Below are 14635 nucleotides of genomic sequence, written 5' to 3'. Positions count from 1 at the left end.
GCTAATCGCCAGACCGGCCCCTAGGGGCTATCGTTGTCGATCTCCCTCTCCCGACAGACGACATGAGCATCAATTTGTCGGACGACGGGAGGAGGCAAGAAGATCACCTGGGCAACGACACCATCATCAGAGGGAAAGTGTTGATCATCCCCTAGCCTCTCGCGAGCAGCACAGACCATCCGCTCAGGAGGAGGAAAATAGAAGCAATACCGCTTGGGGAGAAATAAGCATCATCGTCGATGGGCCGACCAACGGTGACTCCAACCGAGCCAGGAAGTCATACGCTCATCGACTGGAGATACATGCAGTAGGCTGCAGCCGAGAGAAGGCAAATGGGCCTGAGATCAGCTTCGGGCCCTGGGACCTCGAGGGAGTGGAAGTCCCTTATGATGACACCCTCATCATCCGAGCGGTAATCGCCAACTATCTTATCCACCGAATTTTTGTTGACATAGGGAGCTTGGTGAATATAATCTTTAAGAAGGCTTTCAATCATCTCTAGATCAATCGAGGCAAGCTGCTACCAATGACAACCCTGTTGTATGGATTCACGAGCAATGAGGTTTTGCCGATCGACCAAACCAAGTTGGTCATATTAGTCAAAGAGGAGCCTCTTAGGAAAATCAGGACCACAAACTTCATTGTGTTAGACGCTTCCTCGACTTACAATGTCATCTTGGGCCGACCGACCCTCAATAAATTCCGGGCAGTAGTTTCAACCTACTGTCAGAAGATCAAATTTCCTGTGGACGACCAAGTCAAGGAAGTCAAGGGTGACCAGCTGGCCGCTCGGCGATGCTATGTCGAGATGATTAAGACTGAGGCCAAATCCGTTCGGAAGAACCCGAGGTTAGAGGTTAGTGCCATTACTGAAAAGCCTCCCACCTTAGTTTATGAAGAAAGAGAGGAAGTCCAAATCCATCCTCGCTGAGTGGAAGCAACAACTTTCATAGCATCCGATCTAGAAGCCGAACAGAAGGTGGAGTTGATCACCTGTCTCCAACAAAACCACGACGTGTTAGCGTGGTCGATGCACGAGCTTCCCGTGATCTCCCGGAGCGTCGCGCAACATGAGTTGCATGTCCGGCCGGATGCTCGACTTGTGAAGCAGAAAAAGAGACACTTCATCGCTGAACAAAATCTGATCATCCGGGCAGAAATAGAGAAGTTGCTGGAGGCCGACCACATACGAGAAGTTTAATTCCCGAGCTGGCTCACAAATGTCATGCTAGTCTCGAAGCCGGGCAACAAGTGACGTGTCTGCATCGACTTCCGGGACCTTAACAAGGCATGCCCAAAGGACTTCTACCCGCTGCCTCGGATTGATCCAATGGTGGACTCCACGACCAGGTGCGAGCTGATATGCATGCTTGACGTGTATCAAGGGTACCGCCTGTTGGTCCCTTTGGGGGTCGACAAGAGGGGAGGGGTGAATTGCCCTGAAAAAATAAATCAACCCTTTCTCGGCTTATAACTAAATTAAGAATACTTGTAATTAAAAATAAAGAGACTAATTAAACATGAAATAGACACAAAGAAGTTACTAGGTTTGCAATCAGAAGATTGCTAATCCAAGGAGAATGAAGCGTACTATATGAAGATCTCCTTCAGGCGGAGTAGCCTCTTATAGCGTTAACAACATACAAAGAAAAGTAGAATAAACAAAAAAGGATTACAAGTTGTTATTCAGCTTCTTGGACTAAAACTATATTTATAGCCTTAGTTGGGACACCTAGAAGGGTTCCAGACGCCTGGGAGGAGATACAACTTTATCCCTTTTCGCATAGATCACGTTTGACCGCGATCTGGATAAAATCCAGGTTCGGGCGCCCCGGACTGGTTCCGGGCTCCCGGACTGGTTCCGGGCTCCCGGACAACAGTGTTGACTTTTTCAATTTAGGCCCTCTGCTCTGGTTCACCTCACCTCGATCCGGGTCTTCCGCTCTGGCTCCGCTTGCTTGGGTGATCTCGTCCATCTGGAAAAGGGCTCACCCGAATCTAAGTTCCGACCTTCTCCTCGAGCAGCCTTTCTCCCCGATTTCTTGTCCCTTGAACGTCGCGTACGTTCTTCTCATCCACCGGTGTACTTTTCTACGGCACCTTGTCCCTCGGACGCACCGAGCCCGTCAGCTCTCTCCCCGTGCGGTCCTTCTCGCTAGCCGCGTCTTCCGCTCGACTTCTTGTGCTCCTAAGCTCTTGCACACTTAAACACAAGGGTTAAACCAAACAGGACCTAACTTAACTTTTTTGATCACATCAAAACAACCTTGGGGTTCCAACACCACCAAATGCCGCTCGCCAGGGAAGATCAAGAAAAGGTCAGCTTTATTACGGCCGATGACACGTATTGTTATAATGTCATGTCGTTGGGATTGAAGAACGCCGGAGCCACCTATCAGAGACTGATGAATAAAGTATTCCGATGATAGATCGACCGCAATATGGAGATATATGTTGACGATATATTAATCAAATCCCTCCGAGTAGTTGACCTGTGTACAGATATCGAGGAGACCTGCCAGACACTCAGGACATACGGAATCAAACTGAATCCTAACAAGTGTCTGTTCGGCGCAAAGAGTGGGCGGTTCTTGGGATACATCGTCACCGAATGGGGCATTGAGGCAAATCCCAACAAAGTAAAAATGTTGTAAGACATACGACCGCCAAGGAATTTGAAGGAAACCCAACGTCTCATCGGTCGGATAACAGCATTGTCTCGGTTCATTTCCAAATCATCCGACCGGAGCTTACCATTCTTCAAGATATTGCGGCAAGCCACCAAGTTTCAATGGGATCAGGAGTGCGACCGGGCGTTCGGAGAACTTAAGGAGTATCTCAACTCATTACCTGTATTAGCTAAGCCAGTTGTTGGCGAGCCCCTTCGAATTTATCTGTCCTCGACCGAGCACGCGATCAGCTCGACACTGGTTAGGCAGAAAGGCGAGGAGCAACCAGTGTATTTCTTAAGTCATATATTGAAAGACACTGAATCTCGATACACCAATCTCGAGAAGTTGGCTTATGCGTTGGTTCTCGCCGCCCAGAGGCTCCGCCCATACTTCCTTGCGCATTCCATCATCGTGATGACCAATAGTCCTTTGGGGAGAGTTTTCCTCAATCTAGAAGTGTCTGGACAGCTAATCAAATGGACAACAGAGTTTAGCGAGTTCGACATCCAGTACCATCCCTGAACGGCCATCAAAGCGCAAGCCTTGGCGGATTTCGTCACTGAGGTACAAAATCCTGAGCTGGAAGCCATTTGGAAGATATATGTGGATGACTCATTTACTCGACAGAGCAGCGGAATAGGCATATTACTCATCTCACCCCACGAGGAGCGGATGCAGCTATCCGTACGGTTGGATTACAAAGTCATGAATAATGAAGCTGAGTATGAGGCACTCATAGCCGACCTGCAGGCTGCCCAGCACATTGGAGCTATCAAGGTCCTCATCCATTTAGACTCTCAATTGGCTGCTCAGCAGCTAACCGGGACATTCTAGATAAGTAACGCGCGACTCAAGCTCTATGCTGAAGCCTTCGAAAAACTAAAAGCGAACTTTCGGGAGGTCGTCATACATAAAATCCCTCGATCGAAAAACCAAGCTGCAGATGAGCTGACCAAACTAGCCAGTTCGCTATCACCGATCGTCATAACACAACCGATCGAGCAAGTATCCCTAGTGTCTCATATTGACCGGATGGAGGGGCTTACCTTCCCAAACGATTAGATGTCGGCGTTGACAGAGTTTTTGCGGTCGGGAGCTACACCGTCTGATCGGGAGGAGGCTCGCTTATTAAGAAAAAGGGCTGGTCGGTTCACCCTAATCGGGGATCAGCTCTACAAGAAGGTCTTCTCTAGGCCTCTACTTAAATGTGTCGGGTCGGAAGACGTCGACTACATACAATAGGAGGTACATCAAGGATCCTGCAGAGGACACCCGGGCAGCCGCTCACTAGCGAGGAAGATCCTACTGGCTGGATACTTCTGGCCGACCCTCTAGGAGGATGCCCCTTGAATGGTGGCCACTTGTCTATCCTACGAGAAATATCATAGCCTATCACACCGACCGACCGAGGAAATGAAGGCACCCACGAGCTCTTGCCCATTCGACCAGTGGGGCATGGACATTGTTGGGTCATTCCCCATGACAACAGGTCAGCGGAAGTTCCTGCTCGTCGCAATGGATTATTTCTCCAAGTGGGTGCAAGCCGAGCCGCTGGCAAGAATAACCGAGCAGATGGTCATGAAGTTCATCTGGTGGCACATCATCTGTCGGTTCCGCATCCCTTGTCGGCTCGTCTTAGATAGCGGAAGGCAGTTTGCCGGTTAGAGAGTCAAAGAATGGTGCGGGGGATATGACATTCAACAAGCTTTCACCTCAGTGGCCTACCCTCAAAGCAACGGGCAAGCGGAGGTCGCCAATCGAGAAATCCTCCGAGTCCTGCGCGCTCGGCTCGATCATATGGGAGGCAGTTGGGTTGACGAGCTCTCCAGCATGCTGTGGGTACTCCGCATGACTCCTAAGGAAGGGACCGAGGCAACTCCTTTCCACCTGGTGTATGGCGGTGAGGCAGTCATCCCCGTCGAAGTCAGAGTTGAGTCTGATCGGCTACGACATTACGATGAAGATAACACCGAGTGGAGGCTGCTAGAACTAGACTTGGTAGATGAGTCGCGTGTTAAGGCCGCCTTTCGGCTGATGGCTTACCGCTAGGGGATGAAGCAGAACTACAATCAAAGGGTGATACCGAGGTCATTCCAGGTCGGCAATCTGGTATGGAAGAAAGTAAAGCCAGTTGGCAATGCCACCAAGCTAGAAGCCCATGGGTTGGACCCTTCAAGGTCATGGAGAAGCTCCGTTCGGGCGTCTACTACTTGGAGGATGAGAATGGGCGACGACTGAAACGGCCATGGAGCACAAACTATCTCCAGCCTTACCGAGCCGGATGAGAGGTGCACTGATGTAATAGTCAAATGTATCTTTATATCCCTGTGCCCTTGGTGTGCAAGGCAGAAATAAAGGAGTCAAATTCCGAACACTGTGTCGAACGACACAACAAATCGTCGAGCAGCGACGTTAAACCCCTGTTTTCGTCAAATCATCGAATGACAACGTTAAACCCCTGTCTTCATCAAATAGTCGAGCGGCGACGTTAAGCCCTTGTCTTTGTCAAATCATCAAGCGACAATGTTAAACCCCTATCTTTGTCAAATCATCGAGCGGTGACGTTAAACCTCTATCTTCGTCAAATCGTCGAGCGACGACGTTAAATCCCTGTTTTCATCAAATCATCGAGCGGCGACGTTAAACCCAAATCTTTGTCAAATCATCGAGCGGCGACGTTAAATTCCTGTCTCCATCGACGGTCGAGCGACGACCTTAAACTCAAGTCTTCGTCAAATCGTCGAGCGGTGACGTTAAACCCCTGTCTCCATCGACGGTCGAGCGACAACCTTAAAATCGAGATCATAAACCATATAGACAATGGTTACAACCGAACGGGAGGATCAAGACTAGACATGCAAACAAATGAGGAACATTTCAAAGAAAAGACCCGCCGAGCGGGTAGATAGTTCATTGAAGAAACGCCGATCGACGCACATACAAGGAGACTTTAAAAAAGAACTTTTACAAGATAGATGCTCAACCTCGCTATATATAATCATAAAGATCGTCAGGCATCGAGTCGTTCAGTTTACTACGACTGATGATGATGTCCGTTGTCTCAGAAGGAAGGTGGCCATCCGTCTTAAGCTGCTGGAGTGTCCTGTCGATCGCCAGCTCGAAGACACGGGTGATCCACTAGACAACCTTGTCGGTAAACTGGTCCAAGCGAAGGTATGTCTGCTTCATCGCTTCGAACCTAGTCGGCTCAGCTTCCTGGTAGGTCACCAGAGCCGAGCGAGAGGCCTCCAGAGTGTCCTCAGCCTCCTTGAGCTTCCCCTTTAGAGAGGCTTCTTCGGTCGAGCGACAAGCCCGCTCGGTAATCAGGAAGTCTTCGACTTCCGATAGCTTCTGGAAGAGCCGCTGAGCCTCCTGGTTCTTGAGCTCTAGATCGGTGATGACTCGTTTCTTCCTTGTCGTGGCCAACTCAATCTTTTGTTCATAGGTTTTCACCTGCACCTCGAGCTGGCCCAGCCGGACTTCCTGATCGATGGACTTATTTTGCTCGGCCTCAAGGAGCTTCTGGGTCTTCTCCAGATCGACCTTTAACTCGGTGACCGATGGCCCCTGGGAGGAAGAGGCGCCGCTTGAGATCTTGAGCTTCTTCAACTCTTCCTCCACAAGAGCGAGTCTTTGGCACATGACAACGCTCTCCACCTAGTACTGCAGATACAGGGAAATGTTGAGCGCCGATCAGAGGTAAATTATGAATTGTTAATGAAACACGTATCCCAGTGGACATCTGTAGGTGGCTGTTGCCAAGCGCTCTTGGCGACATCATTACTACTCGGGCCCTCGGGTCCTCCCAAACGTCGGCGAGTGTCCCGTGGATCAAAATCCAGTGCTCGGGGATACGCGGATGGACGCTCTGCTCGAGATAGTCCTCTGTTGGAAGGTTGAGGACCGCCGACCGCTCGGGTCCGATAGGGAGGAGGCTGCCGGACTGGAAGGTGCAATAGTAAACGTAGGATCGATCTTGGATTACAATGGTCTTCATTGGGTTGGCGGTAGAGATGCGACTGGTTGGGCATCAAGGGCCTCGGGTGATAGCTCGGCCAGAGACGGGGTCCGGTCGGACGAAGTAACCTCCGTCGTTGTAGGGAGAGTCACAAGAGAAGAGGTGCCGACCCGCTCAGCAACCCCCACAGCCGAGGTGGCGGAGCGGGATGGATTGTCTGTACGTCGCCTCTTGCGCCTAGTGAGTGGCACTTCATCACCCGAAGACTCGAAGCCTCTGGTCCAAGCGGTTGGCTATGCTTCAGATGTTGGGAGCAGGTCACTAGCCGCTTCAATGCTAGATGTCTGGCCGGCGGTGCCTTCACCTACAGTGGGCGTCTCCCCGCTCCCAGCGGGCGTGCCCTCTTGGGAGCCGACCGACGCTAAGTCGTGGCTCGCCAGCTCCTTTGCAGCGACTGCCTCGATCTAAGCATCTTTCAGCTTGTTACAGTCGGTCGCTCGTGCTCGCATCATGGTTCGAGCTACAAAAGGAAAAAGGAAATCAGTTAGACTCAAAGGAAAGAGCCCAAGAAGTTTCTTACCTAAGCCACGCGGGAGATGGGATCAGATTAGACTCAGGCCAAAGATGTACATGACACCTTCCAACAGCAACTTATGGATGTCATATCTTTGGCCGACCAGCATGGTTGTTGTATGAAGATAGTTCGACTGGCTCTTGTACTTCTTCAGATCGGGTTGAGGGGGCAAGCTGACCTGCCAGCACGTCCGAAAACAGGGCCACTCGGGAAGACGCAAAAAGAAAAAAAATACTCCTTCCAATGTTTGTTGGAAGTAGACATCTTGTCAAAAAAGACCAGCCCGAATCGTGATTAGAAAAGGAAAGTCCCTAACTTGGACTGCTTAGGATAGTAAAAGTAATGGAAGGCACGTGGGGTTAAGGAAATGTCGTGCAGCCGAAACAAAACTACGACGCCGCACATCAAACAGAAAGAGTTTGGTACGAGTTGTGGAAGGGGAACACGAAAATAGTTACAAACTTTGATGATGAAGGGGTGGATCGGGAATAGATGTCCGGTCCCAAATTGATCTCAGAAAAGATAGATAGTGTCGGTCGGTGGATTATTCGGCTGATTGGATGGGGAGGCTAAGATTATATCATGATTAGAGGGGATATCAAAGACATTCCTAAGGCTCTCAGCATCGCCTGCGTTAAACTTGGTCTCCATGGTACTGTACCAGAGACCAAGAGCGGGGTCAGATGACTGAGAAGAGCTAGCCATGCCGAAAAACAAGAAAATGGGATTGCGATAAAAATGGATAGAAAGCATGACGAGCATGGGAAAGAGGCGAGGATCCAAAAGAATTGCGAAAGGTTGAAAAGAGCATACAGAAAGAGCAAAGAGAGTTGCCGCAGAAAAAGATGGGAAGCCGCTGGAGCATTGATCACAGGGGAATTGCTGGAGCAGAAAGAGCGGAACGCAAAGGTGAGGGAGAAGGGGGCACTACGGGGTTATAAGCCTGCGGCTCGGCCAAGCAGAGTCGTCAGATCTAGGGCGTAGAATTCAAGACGCATATCCAGCCGTGGAATTCAAACCGTCAGACGTCGCATCAGAGCCTGTCACTTCGGGCATGTGGCGACTCGGGCGATGACACGTGGCGACTCGGGCGATGACACGTGGCTTTCCCTCATTGGTGTACATTTAATGGGCGCGTGCTCGGCCTTAACGGTGGTGATTTGCATGAATTCCGAAGAGATTCGGGTGATGTCAGCATTGACCGCACACGTCCGAAGACACTGAGGGAGAAAGCCCAAGTGCAAATACTCGAAGCGTCGATCGGCTCCCAGGGTCAGTCTTAGGGCTGACCGACACTCTTTAGCGAACCGATTGGAGTCCTACCAGTATGATGGCCGATTGGTCAGCTGAGATCTATGCTTCTTTTTGTCCAGTTAGTCGGACTTGCATCCTCCTTCGACTAGACTTGAGGGGGAGGCATGTGATCCAGTGATAAGGGCCCACTCGTTAAGGGGTCATTGCCACGATGGAAGTCAAAGCCTAGGTGGTCAATGCCCCTGCATCGCTGGCCGGTTGGACAACCCACTTGCCCGACCGGGGTGAAGGATAGCCAAGCCGATATCAACCTAATGTTACCACAGCTTGGTCACATCCGATGATAAGGGCCCACCCCTCAGGGGGTCGTTGCCATGATGGAAGTCAAAGTCTAGGCGGTCAACGGTCCTGCATCGCTGGCTGGTCGGACAACCCACTTGCCCGACTGGGGTGAAGGATAGCCAAGCCGATATCAACCCAATGTTACCATAGCTCGGTCATATACCAAGCTCCCGACGCTCAGAAAATCATTCTAGCAAGGCATACGCCGAGCGACCAGTTTGCTCGGACTTACATCGAACCTTGGAACCGGCGAAACGGGATCGCAACCGAGTAGTCACACCTAGGTATAGGTTGTCACAACAATGGAGCTCAGATAGTGGAATGTTGGCCGAGCGGTCACTCTACTCGGCCCAAGGGCCAGACCATCCGGACGGTTGAGGGCTGGCCGAATGTCCATCCAGCTCGGCCCAGTAATAGACAAAAGGAGGATCGGTCGATATCCTTATGGGAATTTGTGCCACCGACAGACGGCATGATTGGCGGCATGGCCAGGCGGAGGATCGTATGACGAAAGTTTCCACTGTTATATCAGAGATATGCTCGAGTCATTGAGGTATGGTGTCATGGACGCTTTCCTGACATGCCCTCTCAGGGCAAGCTTTGAGAAGCGTGTATGCCTCGAGGAGCGTGCACACGAGCCTTCGGAGCCCTATATAAAGGGCCCCAAGCTTTAACGGAGGTATGCATAATCTCTACTGTAGCTACATTGTTACTCCACTTCTCCGTTTCTTTGCTTACCATTCGCCGGAAACTGACTTGAGCATTGGAGGGCCATCGTCGGGGAACCCCTCCCTAGCTCAGCACTGACACTGCTGTGATTACAGGACCCTCCAACTCAGAATCCACCAATGGTCAACAGGAGCACCACGCCCCCCAGCATCCATCACCTCAACTCTCGAACGGGATCAACTTACAAAACTTGTAATTCTAAAAACATATATTTAGCATCAATATCAGAAATGTCACCATTTTTTAAAGTATTTTCAAGATTCACACAAGAACTCATCAATTCATCATTATCCATTGAAACTAATTTTGCAACATCATACAAGAAACTAAATATAGATTCAAAATATTACAACTGTTCAAACCTACTTTTCTTGCCCAAGAGCAATATCGACCACTAAGATAAAACAATCTATTCGAAAAGACTTTTTCGGTGATTGATTTTCCCTTTTAGTATTAGCAATTTCATCAAAATGTCTCTTTCTACTAATTTTATGTTTTGTAGAAATACAGGCTCAATTTCCATATCAAATGTTATTTTTTTACATCAACCATAGCAGAAGCAAAATCATTTTCTCTATATTTTTCAAAAAAAAGAAACAAGACCAGACAATTGTTTTACAGCAACATCAAGACGTATATCCTCTGACTGTAATTTTTTACTAAGTTACTTTTATGCAAAATATCATGCCAATAACAAGGCTTAATATAAATTCAAAACTTAAAAATCCACCAGATGCTAACGTTTTCACATTTCTACTTAATTTGCTATCTTCACTTATTTCTGCTAATTTGAACAAGACTTCTCTAATTTGGGAAGCTTGAGATAGTATTGCTTTGACTGTTTCAATATGATTTTCCCATCTTGTAGTTGATAATGATTTTAAAGTTAATCTATCAATATATTCAAGAAAAACATTTCATCTTTTTGTTGTATTAGAGAACACAGTGTACATACATTGACATGCTCTAAAAATTGATTTTGCTTTAGCACAAGAATTTTCCATGTCATAAACAACTAAGTTAAGAGAATGAGAATCACATGACATGTAAAATGCTCTAGGATTAATGTCAAGCAATCTTCTTTGCACACCTTGATTTTTACCTTTCATATTAGATCCATTATCATAATCTTGCCTTCTCACATTATCAATATCAAGTTCTAAAATTGTAAAACAAATTTCCATTCATTGAAAAGACCTAAACTAGTTGTATCTTTTACATTTATAAATTTTAAGAAATACTCTTCTATTTTAATTGGAGTCTTTGAAACATCTACACATCTTAATATGAGAGTCATTTGTTCTTTGTGACTTGCATCCGGTGTACAATCAAGAATTATTGAAAAATATTGTCTCTTTTACTTTTTTAATTATTGCATTCCTGACTTTGGAGGCTAGAATAGATATTAACTGGTTTTGAATTTAATGACAAAGATAATTATAATGAATCTTTTTATCTTGAATAAGTTAAGAATGTTCTTGCATTATTGGATCAAAATCTGCAATCATTTCAAGTAGACCTAAAAAATTACCCTTACTATCTTCATAAATTTTGTCATGTGTACCACGAAATACCAAATTATGTATAGCAAGACATTTGACAACATCAACTATTTTTAGCATAATGTGTTTCCAATGTTTTGTGCCCTTTTTAATTTGTTCTTCCATTTTCTTATCAATTATTAATGTTTTCTTTAATCTCATTGGTAGTTCAACAAAAGTTCTTAGATTAGTGAGGTGTTCAACACTATTTTCATATTGTTTAAGTTTCACATAAATGTTTCCAGTCATTAACTCCTTCTCTTACTAAATTACTTTTGGTGTATATTACTTTAAACAACTTACAACAAATACAAAATACTTTGTCCAACTCCTTCAAGTACACTAACCATTTGGTAACATTTGAGCATAATAAGTATGAGAAAAGTGTCGAGATTCTTTATCTAAAGGAAACTTGTGTTGGTACAGAAAGCATCCAACGATCAAATCTGAATTTTGATAATTGAAAATGATTCAAAGTTAAGATTATTTTCTAATATACTGAATGAGCTTGCAGGAAAAGTCCTAAGGTATCTTAAACAAAAGTCCTAGCTACAGTTAGACAGGCAGGAAAACCCTAGGGGGTGGTAACCCTAGGTCCTAGGGGGTGGTAACCCTAGGCGGTCAAAGTTAAGATTATTTTCTAATGTGCTGAATGAGCTTGTAGGAAAAGTCCTAAAGTATCTTAGGCAAAAGTCCTAGCTACGGTTAGACAGGCAGGAAACCCTTAGGGGGTGGTAACCCTAGGTCCTAGGGTGTGGTAACCCTAGGCGGAAATCCTTGGCGGGTCGAGGTCTTCGGGCAAAAGTCCTAGAGTCGGATACTCTAGGTGGAAAGTCCTGGTGTCGCGAACTAGGTGGAAAGTCTGGACGGGTCGTGGAGCGGACGCCCAGCAGAAAGACCTGAAGAGTCAGGCGCTGAGCAAAAGTCTATCATTATCAAAATCCAAGTTCAATCGTTGGATGCTTCCCGCACCAAAAAATCTCCCCCTTTTGATTATGGCAACAAAAATTCAAAGTTAAGTAAAAGGACATAAAAAATAAAGAAATAATGTTGTAAAGAATTTTAGAACAACGCAAACATAACTGAATGACAGTACAACAAAAATTTAAATGCAAAGCAAAGCTCCCCCTTAATAAAAGCTTAAGGAAAAAAAATTTAAATGCAAAGCTCCCCCTTAATAAAAGTTAAGTGAAAAAATCCTCCTTAATTAAGGCTCCTCTTTTTTTTTGAATATTTGAATTTTCATATGCTCTTCCCCTTTGCCATATATCAAAAGAACCCCTAGTCGGAAAAGTCCTAAGGTATCTTAGGCAAAAGTCCTAACTATAGTTAGGTAGGCAAGAAACCCCTAGGGGGTGGTAACCCTAGGTCCTAGGGGTGGTAACCCTAGTCGGAAAGCCTTAGCGGGTCGAGGTCTTCGCGCAAAAGTCCTAGAGTCGGATACTCTAGGTGGAAAGTCCTGGTATCACGAACCAGGTGGAAAGTCTGGATGAGTCGTGGAGCAGACGTCCAGCGGAAAGACCTAAAGACTCGGGCGCTGAGCAAAAGTCCAATCGGTCTGGAGGACCGACTGACAACAGGTATACTCTCCTGAGTGGAGTAGGTGAGGACGTGTTCCCTGTTGAGGGAGCAGTAGGTGTCGGTTCGACCTAGGATTTCTGGTCAAAAATCCGAAGTCAAAACTGGACAGTTTGGTGACTGTCAAATATCTTTGTTTTTCTTATTATTATATGCTAACTTTGTGTTGCAGGATATTCTTGGTATTTTGGGACTAACGTATCTTGCAGGAAGCAAAAGAGACACTTAAAACCCGGATAAATAGTGTTCGAGGAGCCTCCATGGAGCTTGGAGGTGCCTCGGATGCTTTGGTAGAAGCTGCGCAGGAAGCCAAGCTGGAGGCGCCCTCAAGGAGTGTTGAGGCACCTCGGACGACATTGGAGGCACCCTCAAGGGAGATCGAGGCACCTTCAAGAGGATAGGCTGCGACCTGTTCATCCCTTATCTTCGCTGCGGAATCGGTGGATTTGAGGGCGCCCTCAAGGAGGTTGAAGGTGCCCTCAATGGGCTTTATAAGAAGGTCTCGAGCAGCAACATGATCAATCACATTCATACATGTACAACCACAACATAAAAAACAAGAAATCGCGATTGATATTCACCTCCCTCTAAATTCCCGATGGTCCAATAGGTCATGGTTGATCAAATACTTGATAATAAAGAAGTCTAACTGAGTCACAGTTAATCAAATATTTGGTGATTGAAAATACAACATAGGGTTGTCATAAGAAGTGAAGATCAAGTAAGTCATGCAGGACCAAACACTTAACATCAAACATGTAGTCCAAATGAGTCTAGATTAATCGAATACTTAATAATGAGAGAAGTTCAAACATGTTAAGGAGAATCAAATATTTGGCAATAGATAAGTTCTTCCTTGTCAAAATTAATCAAATGTAGACATGAAATGAGAAGTCCTGGCAAGTCAAGGTTTACTGTATGCTAGGTAATGGCAACATCCTCACAGATCAAGGTCGATTGAATGTTAGGCAAAGGAAATTCCGACAAGTCAAAGTTGTTCGGATGCTAGGACAAGAAAGTTCTGATAGGTTGAAATCAATCGGATACTAGGAAAAATGAGAATTTAACTTTAGTAAAGTTGAAATAGAGGTGTCAATCAACTACTATGGATTAGTACTATCAACCGATAAGCCCTTAAACCGTGAATTTAGAGTTTGTGAGGTTTAAGAAATTTGTTATATATCAATCGACTGTTGGTTATGAGTCATTAACTGATGACACTATTAGATTGAACAAAGTTTTTGAGTTGATTTGAAAACTTGATTGCTAATCCAATAATTGATTGATAGGGTAAATTTGTCGACTTTATGGTCATTTCTAAGTGGAAAGAGTCATTCTATAGATACAACATTTGAATTTTGAAAGAACAATTGACTTATTCAAGTTAGCAGTTGATTGTTGGATAATTTCTAGCCATGAGTTCAAGCTTATAAAAGAGGTTTTGTTGAGCATTTCAAATGTTAATTCTTTCAAAGTTGTGAGGGAAAGTGTTGTGGATTCGAGACCTTTAAGAGGCAAATCCAAGGAAACTAAAAGAGCTCAAAGAAAAGTTACATTAGTATAAACTTGTTATTTCAATTGTATTCATTGTTATTTGTATCTTTGTTTTTATTTTGTGTTGCTTTGTAAAAATAAGTTTGTAAGAAATTTCTCTACTTTTGGAAGGTATTCGAGAGGGAGAAAAGATAGTGGTCCAATCGCTAGGATGCTAAGATGTCACTAGAAAAAAAATAGCTATTAGCGATGGACGTTTAATTTCCATCTCTATGTAGTGACGGACTTATTATTTACCGTCACTAATAGCGGCGGACCTAAAATATCTGTCGCTACTAATAACAATTAGACAATAAACTCTAACTTTTGCTGTCGGGATAGCGACGGATGTACGACTGTTGCTAATAGCGATAGATAATTTAATAATCTGTCATTAATAGCAACGAATTATTAAACTTTCTGTCGCTATTGCCGATGGATCATTAAATTATCT

Source organism: Zingiber officinale, chromosome 1A (genome assembly GCF_018446385.1).
Source record: "Zingiber officinale cultivar Zhangliang chromosome 1A, Zo_v1.1, whole genome shotgun sequence".
NCBI lineage: Eukaryota > Viridiplantae > Streptophyta > Magnoliopsida > Zingiberales > Zingiberaceae > Zingiber > Zingiber officinale.
The sequence above is the reverse complement of the archived record's forward strand: the minus strand, read 5'-3'. Positions refer to the sequence as shown.